Genomic DNA, 16150 nt, shown 5'->3' on the forward strand with positions numbered 1-16150 from the left:
ATCGATCCCCCTTGTAGCAGACGATGACTGGCACTATTTTCAACGTTGTTTTTTATGAAAGTTACAGGTGACCTTAGGTATCAAAATTTGGCAGAGATCACATCTTTGGGTCTTTAATTCTAACATTAAATATGATGTACGGTAGCTAAAAAAGTAATTAGGCCTACTAGCTTTTGTATTGGTGCTCATTTAGTATTTATGTGGACAAAACAACTGCATATTGTCTTGTGGAAATGAGTTCTAAATCCATTTCTAAACCTTGTGTTTTCATACTTTCCTCCAGATAAGGACGTAGACATGACAGCTCTTCGGGAGTGATGGTGATTTAAAGGAACTCGGTGTAGGGGTCATCATTTGGAGAACAAAGACAGATATTGAGAGCTGTACAGTCTCTGCGACACGAAGGAGGGTGCAGATCACCAGATTGCAAAGTACCAGATGTGGTCATACAACGACTAGCCATTGAATTCAGGGTTGACGAATGCTGGAAACACCGGGCCAACATCAGCGAAGGAGCCTCTGAGATATGGACTTCCATTGCATTAACCCTGCTGTAAGCTATTCTGTTGTTTTCCACAATGATTAATGAAGGGAGACTAGTTTGAAATTGATTTATATCTATTTTACATTCTAGAGGCTTAGTAATTACATAAGAGGCTACATTAAGAGACTGAATGCTTGGTTGGTTTCATTTTGTTTGAAGAAATGATTTTCAAGATACTTCATGGAGCAGTTTTCGAGCTGTCCTTCCCTCTGACAATGAATGTCTTGACAGGTTAGTACTTGTATTTAAGAAGAATGTGTACCATGTACTTGCCGTATTGACAGAAGTGAGAACCATGTTATGGTCAGTCTTGAGTTGTGTAAGTAGAGCTGTTGCTTATGTCAAATATGTATGTTAAATGATTTTGCTCTTCAAGTTTGTAATGTAAACTGGAAGAACCTACTATCCTCATGCCATTTGTATTATTCATAAAACCATTAAATTTTACTTATTTGCCCAGGAATTCAACACACACATCACTTCAAGGGGGAAGAGATACTTCAAAAGCTGAGGGAAGGAGTTCTGACTGTTCCGAGGAGACATCTGCACATCCAGATCATTGCAGCATATTTGTTGTTGAAAATGGAAGCAGAAAACTGTACAGCGTAAGTTCAATTAGTTAAAATATTATTATTATTCATATATTATCATTATAATTTGAAAATTGGTCTGGAATACCAGTTTCCCATTGTCATGTCTTGTACTACAATGTACATTTTCATCCAATATATAACCACGTAATTTGCCTGTTCATTTTTTTTTTTTTTGGTCTTCTCAAGTATAGAGAAAAGCAGACTAAAATTTGCCCCCCCCCCCCAAAAAAAAGGAAAGAAAGTAGAAGGGACCGGTAAGTATAACATTGTTAATGAAGTAATGGTTATAGATTTAAAAATAAAGACTGGTATACTTGTATGAAACATGTAGACAGAGTGTACGTACAAGACTCCATGCTGACTTATTTTCGTGGTAGCCCCATCGGGCCACAGGTATATTGATTTGATAATAGTCCTAATACTTATGATTTGGCCTTTACAGGGAAATTGCATCTATTTCTTAATTAACTCATTGTGCAAATATACAGGCAATGTGGGGATTGTGATGTACCTCCTCATAGATGTCTAATAAAGTTGTGTGCAGATTGGCCTGATTCCATGACTTAGGTTCGATGAACGTTAACTTCAACGTAACGTAATGTTACTTAAGTTCCAACATGCCAGTTGCGCCGTTCATTTATAATAAACCTATTCTCATTTTCTTCCGTAAGAATGCCACTACATGTATTTCTACTGCTATCAGATCTTCATCAGTTATAGTCAACTCTGTGCCAAAGTCAAATTTGTTGAGACTCAAGAAAAAGCTTTGACTTACAATGCATTCTTATATTTCAGGAGTATATCTGTATGGCAAGGATCATGGATTCATTGAGTATCATTTGAAGACCTTGAGGAGCTATGACACCACAAATTACCTCAGGCAGAGAGAGAGAGAGTAGTTGCAGCTCCCACCAAGCCCCTGACCGAGCACCATTCCAACGTTAGATTAGAAGCCCAATGAGAAGAGACAGCTACCATCGGTGTATAGGTCTAAATACCCTTGCTTTTTCCTCTTTTGAGATACAGCATATGCTCCTCTGACGTTGGAACTTGCATTCTTGTTGAAGAGTCAGCCTCATCAGGCTCAGCGGTAGTTTAGCATGAAGCTGTTACCAGGATGTACTGCAGCACTTCAACATTAAAAGTAGAACAGGGCTCGCCGATGAAAAGAGTTTGTTGCATAGAATGTGTGATTGTTAATGCTTTAAATTGTTGATTGTTGTATATACTAGTAACTGAAAATAGTTTTGACTTATGTAGTCAAAAAAATCTCCTCTTCATGGCCACATGTTAATCAATACATTCATCTGTGAGGTGTTCCAAGCATATCAAAGAATGTTTGGCCACACACAGCTTGGCATTCCGCATGATACGAATCTGGCTGCGCTCATGATTAAGCACCCCCTTCTCTCCAGGCAATTCTGACTTGCTTTAATAAAACCTATTTATGGTCTAATATTCAAGAGAGAAAACTGTTGACAGACGCTCGTATGTAATTTTTTTTTCCTTTCCCTCATTTTTTTTTTTTTTGGGGGGGGGAGGGGGGGGGGGAATGCTACAAATAGCAGGTAAATAGTAGAATCTTCCCATGGTTATCCATGCTCTTGGGATGAAGATCATGTCTCCATGTTGTGATTAAGTTACCACATACCTTTGTCACCCCTTTGATTAGCATTGATGCAGTACAATATGCATGTGCTCAAATTTATTGCATCCATCTTCTTTGGAGGAGGGGGAAAATCTTTAAAAAAAATAAAACAAAATTGATGGGAATCATTGATCCCTAGGGTTACGGGACCCAGAGTTATTTTGTACATTTTCACCTTTATGTAATTGATGTACTGTACTTTGAAAAACTTGTGGGTAGAAGCTCAATTGGTTCAACTTCTTTTTCCACGAAACATCTGCAGCCCATCATTGATAAATCCACGGCATTAGAGGAGATGGAGTTAAATAGATGAGTTCACTAATGTGCCAAGTCAAACTTATGGATAATTCTTCCCTTGATCTCGTAACAAATTATTAAGATAACCTGCAACTGACAATCATATTTTGATATAGAGTGTTAGCAGTGATGTCACAATTGCCCACCATAAGGCTGCGTTCACATAGAAGTATACTATTTGGGTATTTGGGGCTCGTTTTCGAGGGCACGCGAATAGCTTGAATCGAACGATAGGATTTCCTAACACCGGTTCACATAAGAGGGCACTATTTGAATGTACCAAATAGCATAGAATAGTATAGCAAAGTGGGAATCGAGCTTGTTCAATTTTCTTGCAGCGTATACCGTCTCTCATTTATGAAATAATGACAATTTTGGTCTGGATTTGCCCTTTAGCAAAAATAAGCATGTAGACTGACATTCTGATGCAGTTTAGAAATTGTTAATAAGATTTGCTGGGATGTAGGAGGAAGAAATCCTCACTGCATAGGATGGCGAGTTGATGGTGCGGGTGATGGTGTACTGGGTGCCTGAATAGCGAATAGCGAATACCGTATACTTCTATGTGAATGCAGCCTAATGAAGTCAATTGCCTAAACCGACTAGAAATCAAGACTGCATACAAAAGCTGCAGCAATGTTTACTTCAGGGAAACCTAAGGCAAAAGAACACCTTTGTTAGAGAGGCATGCATGAATGAATATTGATCGCCTTTGCTATGGAAGCCACCATTATGGTGGCCAACATGACGTCACATGAAATCACTCTATAAGAAATTCAGTTTGCATGCATTAGTTGTTGCTACATCTGGCAAAACTCGGAAGGATTACAAGTGTTCAATATTGTACAATGATGCCTTATTTAGGTGAAGAAGATCAATGATATGATACATGTTGTGTCAACTGTAGTGATTGCAATTCTTTTTCCATAAATAGTAGGCCCGGTTGAGGGGGGGGGGGGGGGGGGGCTACAAGCCCTCCTCCCCTTTGACATTCCATGCCAAATTTCATGAAGGCATGATTATTTTGGGGGGGTTATTGATTGTAATCAATAACAAATATTTTCATGCTGGACGTGTTGCTGACAAATTTCATTGAAAAGGCAATGAAAAACAAAAAGTAAGAAACAAAGAAATATGTGAGTAAATAGAAAAAAATAGATACTTCAGAATTTTTTGATGGCACAGTTTTTTCTCTTTCATTTGCTATGGACACTAGAAAGAATATTTACACAAAAAACAAAAAAATGTGCCTTTTTGGAACTTTATTTATGACAAATGGTCTGATTTCATGCTCAAATTAGCTTAATTTAGCCAATTGACTTTTTTTTTGTTGTTGAAAATCAACATTACCGTTTTATAGATTACGTCACAGGCAATTTGTGTGTGGATTTTGTAATGATCGCACGGTTGATGGCCGAGGTCTGGGGGGTTCCAGGGAGGCCCCCCTCTGGCTCTATCATCTACATAAATACCCCACCTAAAGCCTACTTAAAGTCAAGACCATGCTTCTCTGATCGAGTATGTTTAGGTATTTGTACAATGTACTTGTAGAGCATCACTGTGTTACATGACAGAGGATCCAAACTTGATTAACCATGCAGTATTGAAAATTTCTGTTTTTTTGTCAATTTTTCGAAGCAATCACAATTCCTACTACATGTGTAATTGTTTTTGTATTATAATATAGATAATGGTGACTATACTTTGCAAGTCTTTTGTAGCTTATCATTGAACATGCAATAATTATATTCACTTGTAGTCGAAAATTAAACATGTTCAGGAAGGGTACTTGTGAAAACTTTCACTTTTGCACAAACTTTATGAATTTGGCATATTTTCGGGGAAATGTGTGATGTTAATATTTGAAGAGTTTGTTCGCAAAAACTGATATGTCCATTTTTGAAGATTTTGAAGTACGGTTTCTGTCATAGAGTACAAAATAATACCTTTTAAATTATATATTGGTCACTACATATAAAGGTACATTTTTGAAGTTATGATCAAAAGAAGCAAACATTTTCTTATTATTCTCTTTATTTTTCTTGACCTTTAATCGCAAATATCTCCATTTGGCACATATGGACTTTTCACTTTTTGCAAACAAACTCTTCATTTGTAGAGCTTTGGGAATGACAGCTAGAATAGCATATTTACAGGGACCTTGTGATGATTATGGTGACAGTTGTTCTTAAATGATAAAAATATGTATAATTATTGTTGGCCACATAATTCATGGAAAACCAGATACTCAGCACATGAAGACTGTTTGTAATGGTGTACTGCTCTGCAGTTGAAGTTTAAATATTTCAAGAGGTATATTCCTTTTTTTTTAAATTTCAGGTGATCCAGTGGACATCACACATTTATTTGAAATAGAGAATCAGCTCATAAAAAAAAACATAACATGCGTAGCATTTAGTACATTATCTTCTTATATCCCCCTCAATGCTACTTAAAGAAAAAATAAATTAATAAGAAAGAATGAAACAACAGCCATTTGGATTACTAGCTTATATTTTTTCAGTTTCATGTATTGATCCAGCTCGGGTAGGAATTACTTTCAAACCTGGAACACAAAGTTGGCAGTGCACTGGGCTACCAGTGGTGGATCGTTGGCTTCTAAATACAATGTACATGCATTAATATTAACAAATATGTATATTATGAACGTTGCTTACTGTTTTTGTGTGTATTAGTTTGATTGGTATTCATTATTCCAAAAATGACTCCAGACCACCTAGATTATTCCCAAATTCATCGCCATATTGTCACTTTTTCTTCCAGGGTTGAATAACTAGTGCACTGAGTGCTGTGATCAATGGTGATAGAGATGTGTGCTCATGTAGAGTGTAATTCCGTTTGGGATTGAAAAAAGATTGAAAAAGGATTGAAAAAAGAGTGAAAAAGGAGTTAAAAACCTCCGGAGTTAAAGAAGAGTGAATACAATAGGAGTGAATTGAGAGTGAGAAAGGAGTGAAAAACGACTGACAAAAGAGTGAAATACGTCAGGGGTGAATTTAGAGTGAGAAAGGAGTGAACATCCCACCAAAAACATTTCCGTCTTTTTTCACTCTCTTTTGGAGTGAAATTTCTGTTCACTAGAAATTCACTCCACTTCTAGTGATCCTTGACGTCACTACCAAGGGGAGTGAAAATCGAGTGAAAATTCACTCTTTCTTTTTTAGAGAGTACTATCTAGACCTATTGGGAAAATCATGCATTATGGCGGAGGCATACCAGTCGCCAAAGCGACATTTCTAGTTTTTTTTTTTTTTTTTTTTGGGGGGGGGGGCGTTTCCAAGCATTCTGATAAAAATCATTATAAGATATGACACGTATTTATATGTAATTTTTGGCACATAAGTGATGATCAAGGTATTATAAATCAGTACAAGTCAATATGCATTTGCATTGCTTAGGTCCTTTAAGAGGTGGAACAGACAGTTGATGTTCTATGGGGATTTGGTTGGGTTGGGTTTTAAAAGCCCCACCCCAGAAAATGTTTGAGCCTTATTAAGGGGGGGGGGGGGGAGGCTTGTCATCTGCGGCGAATTTGTGTCGCGCATGTGTTGGAATATCTACCCTATTGTCATGATTAAGGGCATTGGTTAACATTGTTCAGTCTTTAAAAATCTGAGCTGCAAGTCCTTATATGCTATCAGAACATCTCATGGGATGTCAAAATGAGCCTTTGAAAAAAAAAATATGCTTAAAGGTTATCAGTTAGTGCTTTTAAAGAGTGAAACCGGAAATTTCACCCCATAGACTAAACTGTACAGGTATTATTATTGTAGTCGATAATAATTATAATTTTCATAGATATTTTGATAGTGAATGTGTGTCTTTCATTGTTTTTGCATTCTAGGTTGTTTTGCATCCAACTGAACATAAAAAGACAGGTCACGGAGTTCAGTTTTAGTTATTTTTAAATCAATCAACCACAATGTTAACCAGTGGCTTTAAAATGGGGAAAACTTCATGAAAGAAAAAATGTGACACGGATTGTCGCCTCCTGCTCGGGGCGACAATCCGTGACGGGCGCTGGCGGCACGGATTGTCGCCCCCGTCACGGATTGTTGCCTGGCGACAATCCATGACGCTTGTGCAGTTCCCAGTTTTTGACCTCGAAGGCGACAATCCGTGTTGGCAAAAAATTTGTTGCTACACGGATTGTCGCCCCGTCACGGATTGTCGCCCCGGACTCGGGGTGGTTCCTCCGGTGTTAAGCTTTGGTAGGATGGGTATGACTGGTAAGTTATGCGTATATGTGTGTGTGTGTGTGTGTGTGTGTGTGTGTGTATTGTGAGCTGCATGATATGTGATGTGTGTGATTTGTTGTGTGTGTGTGTATGTGTGTGTGTTTGGAGTATAATAATACAATATGTAGAAACTGTGAATGTGTGGTGGTTGTATAGTGGTAGTGGTTTGTTTGTCTGTGTGTATACGTGTGCCTGTATGCTTACGTGTGTATGTGGAATATAGTGGCGCTACTGTGGCAATACAAACGCTTTCAGAGTGTATGAGCACGTGTTTAAAGAATTCACACCAGCGTTATCTAAATATATATGGGTGTGTCAACCAATATCAGCGGTGAGGCGGGCTAGGCGAGAGAGAGAGACCGAGAGAAAATACATACGAGGGAGGTACCCTCCCTAAATGTTATTTGTCTTTGTTCATTTTTCACTGCAGTCATTTTCTTCCATCAGTCTTATAAACTAGAACGTCCATACCACTATTCTTTGTCCCAGAATAGGTTTGGCATGCTTTATGCATGAGCGAATAATTTCCACACGCCGTAAAAAATTTGTCAATCGTTAGTTGATTTTAGCACAAACGAACTGCCATTGCACACCGCTAATACATACGTAATACAAACAAACACCAACAAACACTCAAACAAATCCTCATAATTCAAATAAACCAACTCAACACTTTTTTCCCTTGATATTTATTGATTTCATTCAAATCATTCATAAATCGACCCATTCTGAGTGTAACATGAACAAAAAAAGTTACAAATGGCAATTCGAAACACAAACAAATCCATTTGTCCTTATTATTTGTTTATACCACAAATAATCTCACTTCAACATAGATAACTCGATTATAAGTGTGTGTATGTCCTATTAATAATTTCTTCACGAGAAAGTTTTGACATGTAGGGCCCTACCAAACCTATATTCCTTGAATATATTGGTTTGGATCATTCTTACTTACAAGGCCATATACATAAAAAAACACAAATACATTAAACAAATCTAGAATGAAATCAGTCATATAAAAACCCGACCACCCCCTCCCCTCCCCAACCGAAACAAATCTAGAGCCTACATCTATCCTAAATATTAAATCCTACCAACATCTGTCATACCATTTTTAACTATCCTTCTTCAAATTCAATCCCCAACCCACCAACCCCTGATTAAACAAAACCTAAATCATCCCATAAACACCCACATTCACCAACGCAAATACATACATACACACACACACACACACACACACACACACACACACACGAAGGTTCGTTATTCCGAAGTTTCATTTTTTTCCGAGGCTTCATATAATTTTATCCGAAACACACAATTCCCTATACCAAGAGGTTCGTTGATCCAAAAATGAAATTCGGAATAACGAACCTTCGGAATAATGAGCCTTCGGACGAATGAGCCTTCAGAATAACAAACTTTTGCAATAACGAAATGTAACCCCCTTCCCACATACAGACGGACACCCGAACGGATACCACATTCCTTCCAGATGAAACGATTTCCCAATGTTGATAAATAAGACATAATGGACCGTATGCAGAAAAGCAGCATCCGCCCGCACGCAAGCTCCACTCCGAATTCTGATACAAATCTGCCAAGCAAACTCATCAAATTCAAAGCTGCTGATAAAATCAATATCAACGTTTATGCCAGCAACAGCCTACTAGATATCCCTCCCCACGCACAGCTAAAAAACACATACGCAAAAAACTGACATAATAAACACATTCTTCCATCACACACACACACACACACACACGCGCACACACGCACAAACGGACACTAAATTATCATGTGCACGCGCACATACACACTTCCTTGAAACCTCACCATAACTTTTTACATGGCATGTTTGCATGGATGTAGCCATGTAAGTTATGTGTTAGTATTTCAATGATTATGTCCAGAACGATATTACCAAGCAAAATGTGCTTCGAGGTCGGGCGACAATCCGTGCCGCCAGATGATTTTTTTTTGAAAAATTAACTTCATGGTATTTTAGATTACATCATAGGCAATGTGTGTGCCAATTTTCGTCGCGATCGCGCGGTCAACGGCCGAGATCTGGAAGGGGGGGGGGGGCCTAGCCCCCCCCCCCCCCCCCCCCCCGGCTCTATCAACTACCTAAATAGCCCGGCCTAGTTAGGGTTAAGTTTTTGTGGTTTTTTTTTTTTAATCTGAGCTGCTCGTCCGTACATACGATCAGATAAATCGATGGAATTTAACAATGAACCTGTGAAAAAAAAAATAATTCTTCGAGGTTATCACTTAGTGCTTCAAAAGTTTAAAAACCTAAAAGATCCCCCATAGATTACAGTACTGGAATTATTATCGTTATGTGCTAGACATTGGGAGATGGTTGTATGATGACACGAGATGATTCTCGGAGATATCTTGATATAGACCATGGGCTAGTGGGGGTCAACCTGCACCCCGTCTGCACCTAACATCCATTGTTGTTTTCATGTAGCCCTTGGTCTGGAGAGTCAGAAAAGTGATGTTAACAAAAAAAAAAGTTGGGTCCCAAGACCCGCCCCGTGACGTTTTGTGACGTCACTTCCGGAACGACTTTTTAGCGAATATGGGGGAATAGCATTTGGGTATTATCCTAATAAAGTGGTCCTCGTGCCTTTATTTTTCAATGATAACCAAAGATTTTGGTATTTCTAGATTTCTCAGAAGATGGGCAATTATGATGCAATGCAAAGTTTGGTAATATAAGCCCTCAGATTGTCGTCATTGACAACGAAATGGGCAACGATGTCGACAAAATTCAACAAAATTTTACACAATTTGTGTAATTTTTCAAGTTTCACCCTTTAAGTTTGTATATTTTCGTGAAAAATTTGTTAAATAACTTGAAATTTGGTCTGGATATCGACTACATATCCTTCTTTATGAAAACAAAATATTTTGGCCTAATTGTAATCCTATCATCTTCTGTAAATATTCAAGTGCGCATGCGCGGTGTCTAGAAATAAGTCTCCTAAATGCCCTTTGTTTGACTTCCAGTATCAAAAATGAGTTTACATAAGTTTTCTGCGTATAACTTATCAGGTTCACGTTGCTGGCCATCTTAAAAGCTGTTAAGCTTTAATAAAATTATGAACTTACCATTTAATGTAAATGATGTACTATTCAACATACCTAACAACTTTTTGAACATTAAACTTTATTTGTTACTGTGTATGTGTTAACGAAATAAGGAAACTATAGCATTCAATATATTTACCCGATCTTGCATTATGGGTTCATCTTTGCTTTTTTTCTCCATTTTTTATTGCTCCGCCACGAAGTGTCGCCGGAGCCATTATTCTCTTTTAAGTTCATTGTTTCTTTTCGCTTGAAAATTATGGCGGTGTTAACACGGTATTATCACGGATCTCGCGGTGCAAACACGGAGGATGCCGTTCTTTACACGATGAACGGCGATGTGAACACGGTCCATTTCAAACCGCCAAGACCGCCACGAAAAATTAAACATGTTTAAATTTTCTGGCGGTTCCCCGCAGTTTCCCGCGGTTCTCGGGGTTCATGGCGGATGAGTGACGGATGACCAGGGTTTGTGTACGGTGTAAACACGGTCTTTGGCGGAGCACGGCGATTTGCTGAACCGCCATGAACCGCCATCTAAACCGGCGATGTGCATGTGATTGCACCTATGCGCGCAAAGCACATAAAAATGGATTGGTTTTGAATGTAGATGAGGATGGTGTGGGAAAACGCGATAATTCACTGTTCATTAATGGTTTTAATCAAGGACAAAATTTCGAATGAATATTTTCACCGAATCGTAATGACTGCACAATGTAATGTCTATGGAAGTTTCTAAAAAGCTTCGTAGACGTTTTCTACAACACGGTGTTCAATACAACTCGGTTTGCGTGCATTGTCGATGCAAAACAGCCGTCGATCCTAATAACGAAATTTACCGCGGGGAGCTGAAACGAGGCCACGCTAGTTCGTCGGCGATATTTTTGCACTGAAACTTCGAATCGAAAAGGGAACAACGGCATTTGATAGAGCTGGATTTTCTCAATCACGTAGGTCAAGTTTTTTACGTGAATTTCAGTGTTAAATATTCTTATCAAGCAAATAAACATTAGACGGTCGATGAGTAGTAGGTCCAACCCTGATGAAGATTCGTGATAATTTTGCTGTGTGGACAGTTTCAGTCTAAATAATGCATTTAGACGTGGGTATGAATAAAAGATTGTCTTTTGTGTTTTTGTGTTTTGACATAAGTGCTTTACATATTGCATTCACAAGTATGTCGTCCTATAAGGGTATCGTGTAGGCTGAAACATTTCTACATTTTAATGTGAAAGGAAGTGGTATAGCATCTTACGCAGCTCTGGCTTAAGGGAAATCATTATATACTTTGCGGAAACATGAAGGCAAGCGTAGTGCTACATGTAGTCATATAATGTGTAGTGTACATTGATTTGGATTTTTTATACCAACTTTTGCAAATCATTGCATCACTTCACAGCTTGGGACAGGATAACAATCTGAATGCGTCCAGAAGGGTAACGCTTCTAGGCTTGGAAGATCACAAGTCTGTAAGTTTGAAATTGGGTCTTTACATGTATTACAGCCTCTAAACAATATTTTTCTTGTTGACATTGCAACAGAAAATTGATATTGTAACAGTGTACAAATTGTATTAACATTGTTATAGTGTAACAGTGGATGGATAATGATTACAAAGCTGCCATTTCATTCATGATGTGTAGTGAATACATGCATGGATATAAAATGTGTATGTATAATGATGCAGTACAAGACAGTGTACTATTGTTTGTTCAGAAGAAGCAAACCTTATTGTGTGTTAATGGAGAATTGCATACATATACATTCAACTTATTGTGATCCAAAGAAATGTATGTTTGATATATTCATACAGTGTATCATTCATTGTTTCATTTGCAGTTTTACCGTTCGTTCATCACATACATGCGCACACGCACTTGGGCTTGCGCATGCACAGCAAGAAGGAGAATTCAATAAAGACAATGTAATGAGTGCAACGTTCGACTCGACTGTCTGCAATTTTATTCTTGTTGTACATTGTGTGTACGGCGGTTAGCTGACTGGATAGGATCTAGTGCTACCGGTACCTAGAAATCTGAGGCCAGTGTACACCTCATCACCGTATAAGTCTATTTGATAATTTCTATTTTAGTGATTACTTTTACTTTAAAATATCTAATTTTATATTTTAGTTTGAATAATTCGATTCAATTTACAAATGACATGCATGAAATCCACTGCATTAGAAACTACATTTGAGACTGTTTTTTTTTTAAATCTATACAGAACATTGTTGTAAAACAGCTTTTGCTGAACTTTTTATCCTGAATGAATATATTTTAACAACAACAACAACAACAACATGAAGGATACAACAGTTTGTGGTGACGGTGCCCTCAGTATTCCGACTTTGGATGCCAATGCCCATTTCTTGTGTGTGCTCTATCAGCCACATTTCTTATAAGATTTTCTTTAAATTTGGCAAAAAGCTGCATTATAGTGAAATAAAGATGCCCATGTTATTTTTGGTGGTGGCGCACTCGCTTGTTCCGTCTTTATCAGGGGCCGCGGAACGTTTTTCCGTTTGTTTGTTTGTTTGTTTGTTTGTTTGTTTGTTTGTTTGTTTTTTTTGGGGGGGGGTGTCAAGGTCAATTCAATTTCAATTCAATTCACTTTATTGATAATCATAAAAATGGAAATATATACAGAGTAAAATGTGTCGGGGAGTTCACAAAGAAAGCCAAAGGCTTGAGACAAGCTTGAGATCAACCCCCCGCTTAGACGCACCGGAGTAGCCTGGATAATGATCTTCTGATCTTGGGAGGGCGGCGGTTACTATGCGAGGGAACCAAGCGACCGAGCACGAGCGAGCGGAGGGAAGGGGGGGGGGGGAGGGTGTCGGAGGGGGATGTTCCCCCTGCTACATGGAGAACTTTTTGCATTTTGATGTTGTAAATGGCGCAATTTGATGCATGTTTTTCCGTCTTTTATCGACTTGAAACGGCCCCATTTGATTAAGGTAGCAGGATATTTTGATGTGGATTATTATTGAACGATTTGCCTATTAAGTGGTAGCATATAAATAAACTTCTTGTATTAATTTATTGCTACAATTAATTTCATGAACGTTGTCTGTTAAGCAATCAAACAGAAAAGGCATGCACGAGGGTGTATTACTAAAAGGAATCACCTCCCACACGAAGGTGATTATACATTTTCAGCGATCTGGTGCAAACTTTGGGTGCAATACTTGGGTTTTTTTTTCTAGCTCCAACATCCCCCCTCAAAAAAAAAGAACATTTATGGAAATACATGGTAATTTAGACTTTTTTTTTCAGGAAAGTGTTAATAGCAAAATCACGGCATTTAGCTCTTATTCCGCGTGTGCATCATTTGTGTGTATGTACAAAGTCTAATGAGGTAGATGGGGAGGGTGTGGGAGGGGGATGCCCCCTCCCACTCGACGGAGCTTTTGCGTTTTCAAAATCAAGATAAAGCACAGATTTTGTGAGAAATTCGGGTGGTGTGATTTTCCCCCGATTTCCCCCCCCCCTTTTTTTTCACGATCCAAAAGTGTGGGGGGCTGCAGCCCCCCCCCCCCCACCCGGTTCCGCGGCCCCTGTTTATACATGAAAGGGTAAATTTTACAGGGTCTGCTTGTGTTTGCGACCCTGCCTTGTTTCTTGACCGATTTTTTTTTTCAAATTTAGTATGTAAATGTATCATAGTCAAATCTATACACCTAGATCTATACTTATTTGGATTTTATTGTAACCTGCAACAGTTATTTTTTGAAAACAAAATACACTGTATTGAAAATTAAGGATTTGTATCTGTATAACCTAGGACAATTTATATTTAATTATGATTAAAAAATCCTTCCTAATATATTTGAAACAATGTTTCCAAGAAATCAGTCCGTTCACAATTACCCAACAAGGCGTTCGAATGAGTTTCATTTGCCCTTTTTCAGAACTCTGCTGGCTCAGAACACCTTTCCGATGGGCCAAAGTTTTGGAACTCACTTCCTAATGATATTGTAACAGCACAAACTTTGAATTCTTTCAAGAACAAATTGAAATTATTTTTATTGAAATCTTATAACATATTATAAAGGATTAGGTTTGTTTCATTAACTCAATTAAGTTATTATTTTTCTTTCTTTTACATATGCATTAATCATTACACATCAACTATTTTTTCATCATTAGAGTAAAATAATCTGTAGAATATAAGTTCTCCTCAAATGTGACAGTCATTGAACAATGTATCATTGTGTCTATTCTTTTCTTTTGATATGTGCGCTCTTGTCAGTTGTATTTTTATTAGTATACATGTACCCAATTCTTATATTCGCAATATCATTCAAGGGTGCGTCCTATACATTCTGGAAATCAGTTTGCTTGTCGTGTCCACGATGGCGTGTGTTGCAGTTTCATTCTCTTTTTCTAGTTTCCCTTTTCTCTTTTTTTTTCTTCTTTCGTTCTTTCCTGTTATCTCATTTCATGTCAGTTGACATTGGTTTCTTTTATTTTTGTTTCATGTATTTGTTTGTAGTTTTATGAAGTCATTATTCGTTTTTTATGCATTTCTGAGGGTCCCATATCGTACAAGCTCGGCTTTTCAGTGGGACCCTCCATTTCCATTACCATCCGTGTGATATGCATATGTATATACCTTATATGAATGCAATTAGTAATATGTTGTTACTCATCATCACATGTATCTTGTTCATGTACGTTTATTGACATTACTACAAATTTGTTTTGTTTATGCATTGTATACATAATTTCTCCTGTTTATTTAATGGAAATGAAAAAAATTAAGTTAGAAGTTAAAAGTTGAACAGTTGCCATACCATACAAAATTCTGGCCTCGAAAAGTAATCCAGATGGAGTATGGGAGACGGGTTCGGGGGATACGTCATGTGCTCGGATTGCGAGTGCTTCTAGTTTTCTTTGATTTTAACCACTCACCTTCATCGTATTTTGCTGATGGTTGAGTTGAAATTGGTGTTTTTTATAATCCAGACCTTATTGTTGAATTTTTCGGAGTAGATTGTGCGATGATTCACAAAATCAACGAACTACCACGAACACTCAAGCGGAAGTACCGTGGTAACATTTTACGTACGCCCGTGCGTTTTGTGTGTTACCATAGAGATATATACTGTACTAATTTAGTATTAGTACATCTCTATGCATGTTACGTAAAGCTTGTCGTCTGCTACGTATGAGTGATTGTCATTCAAATAACACGCAGAAGATGAGTGCAGCAATACGGACGCTTACAGACCTGACTTTAATCACGGATTTCGGTGGGTTTTTGACGTAATAAAAAAAATATATATATTATTGAATGAATGTCACAGACTACGGGGATTCCTTATTTTCAGTTTTCTACAATAAATAAAGATATTCATGAAGGAAACGTACACCCACCGCTGAAAATGACAACGTCTACAAGAGGGTAGACGTGCAGCCGCTGTCTGTCGCGAACCGCACTGTACCGACCGCGCGCGACCAACACGTACGACCGGCCGGGCTAGATACTCAGTAGCCTGCATGCAGGAGCGGGCTAGCGCGCGGTTGGCATGTGTATCGGATTATCATTGCCGCGTGATCGTGATAAGATGCATGTTTCGATGATCTAGCTGGCTGCTCACGGATTTACCAGTATCGCAGTAACAACAAGCAGGATCTGGTACGAGAAGTATTTTATTTTCTATTTTCTAGTGTAACGGTTATAGATAGACCTCAACTCT

Source organism: Diadema antillarum, unplaced genomic scaffold, assembly GCF_040938485.1.
Source record: "Diadema antillarum isolate AM-2024a unplaced genomic scaffold, OU_Dant_1.0 scf00000166, whole genome shotgun sequence".
Classification (NCBI taxonomy): Eukaryota; Metazoa; Echinodermata; class Echinoidea; order Diadematoida; family Diadematidae; genus Diadema; species Diadema antillarum.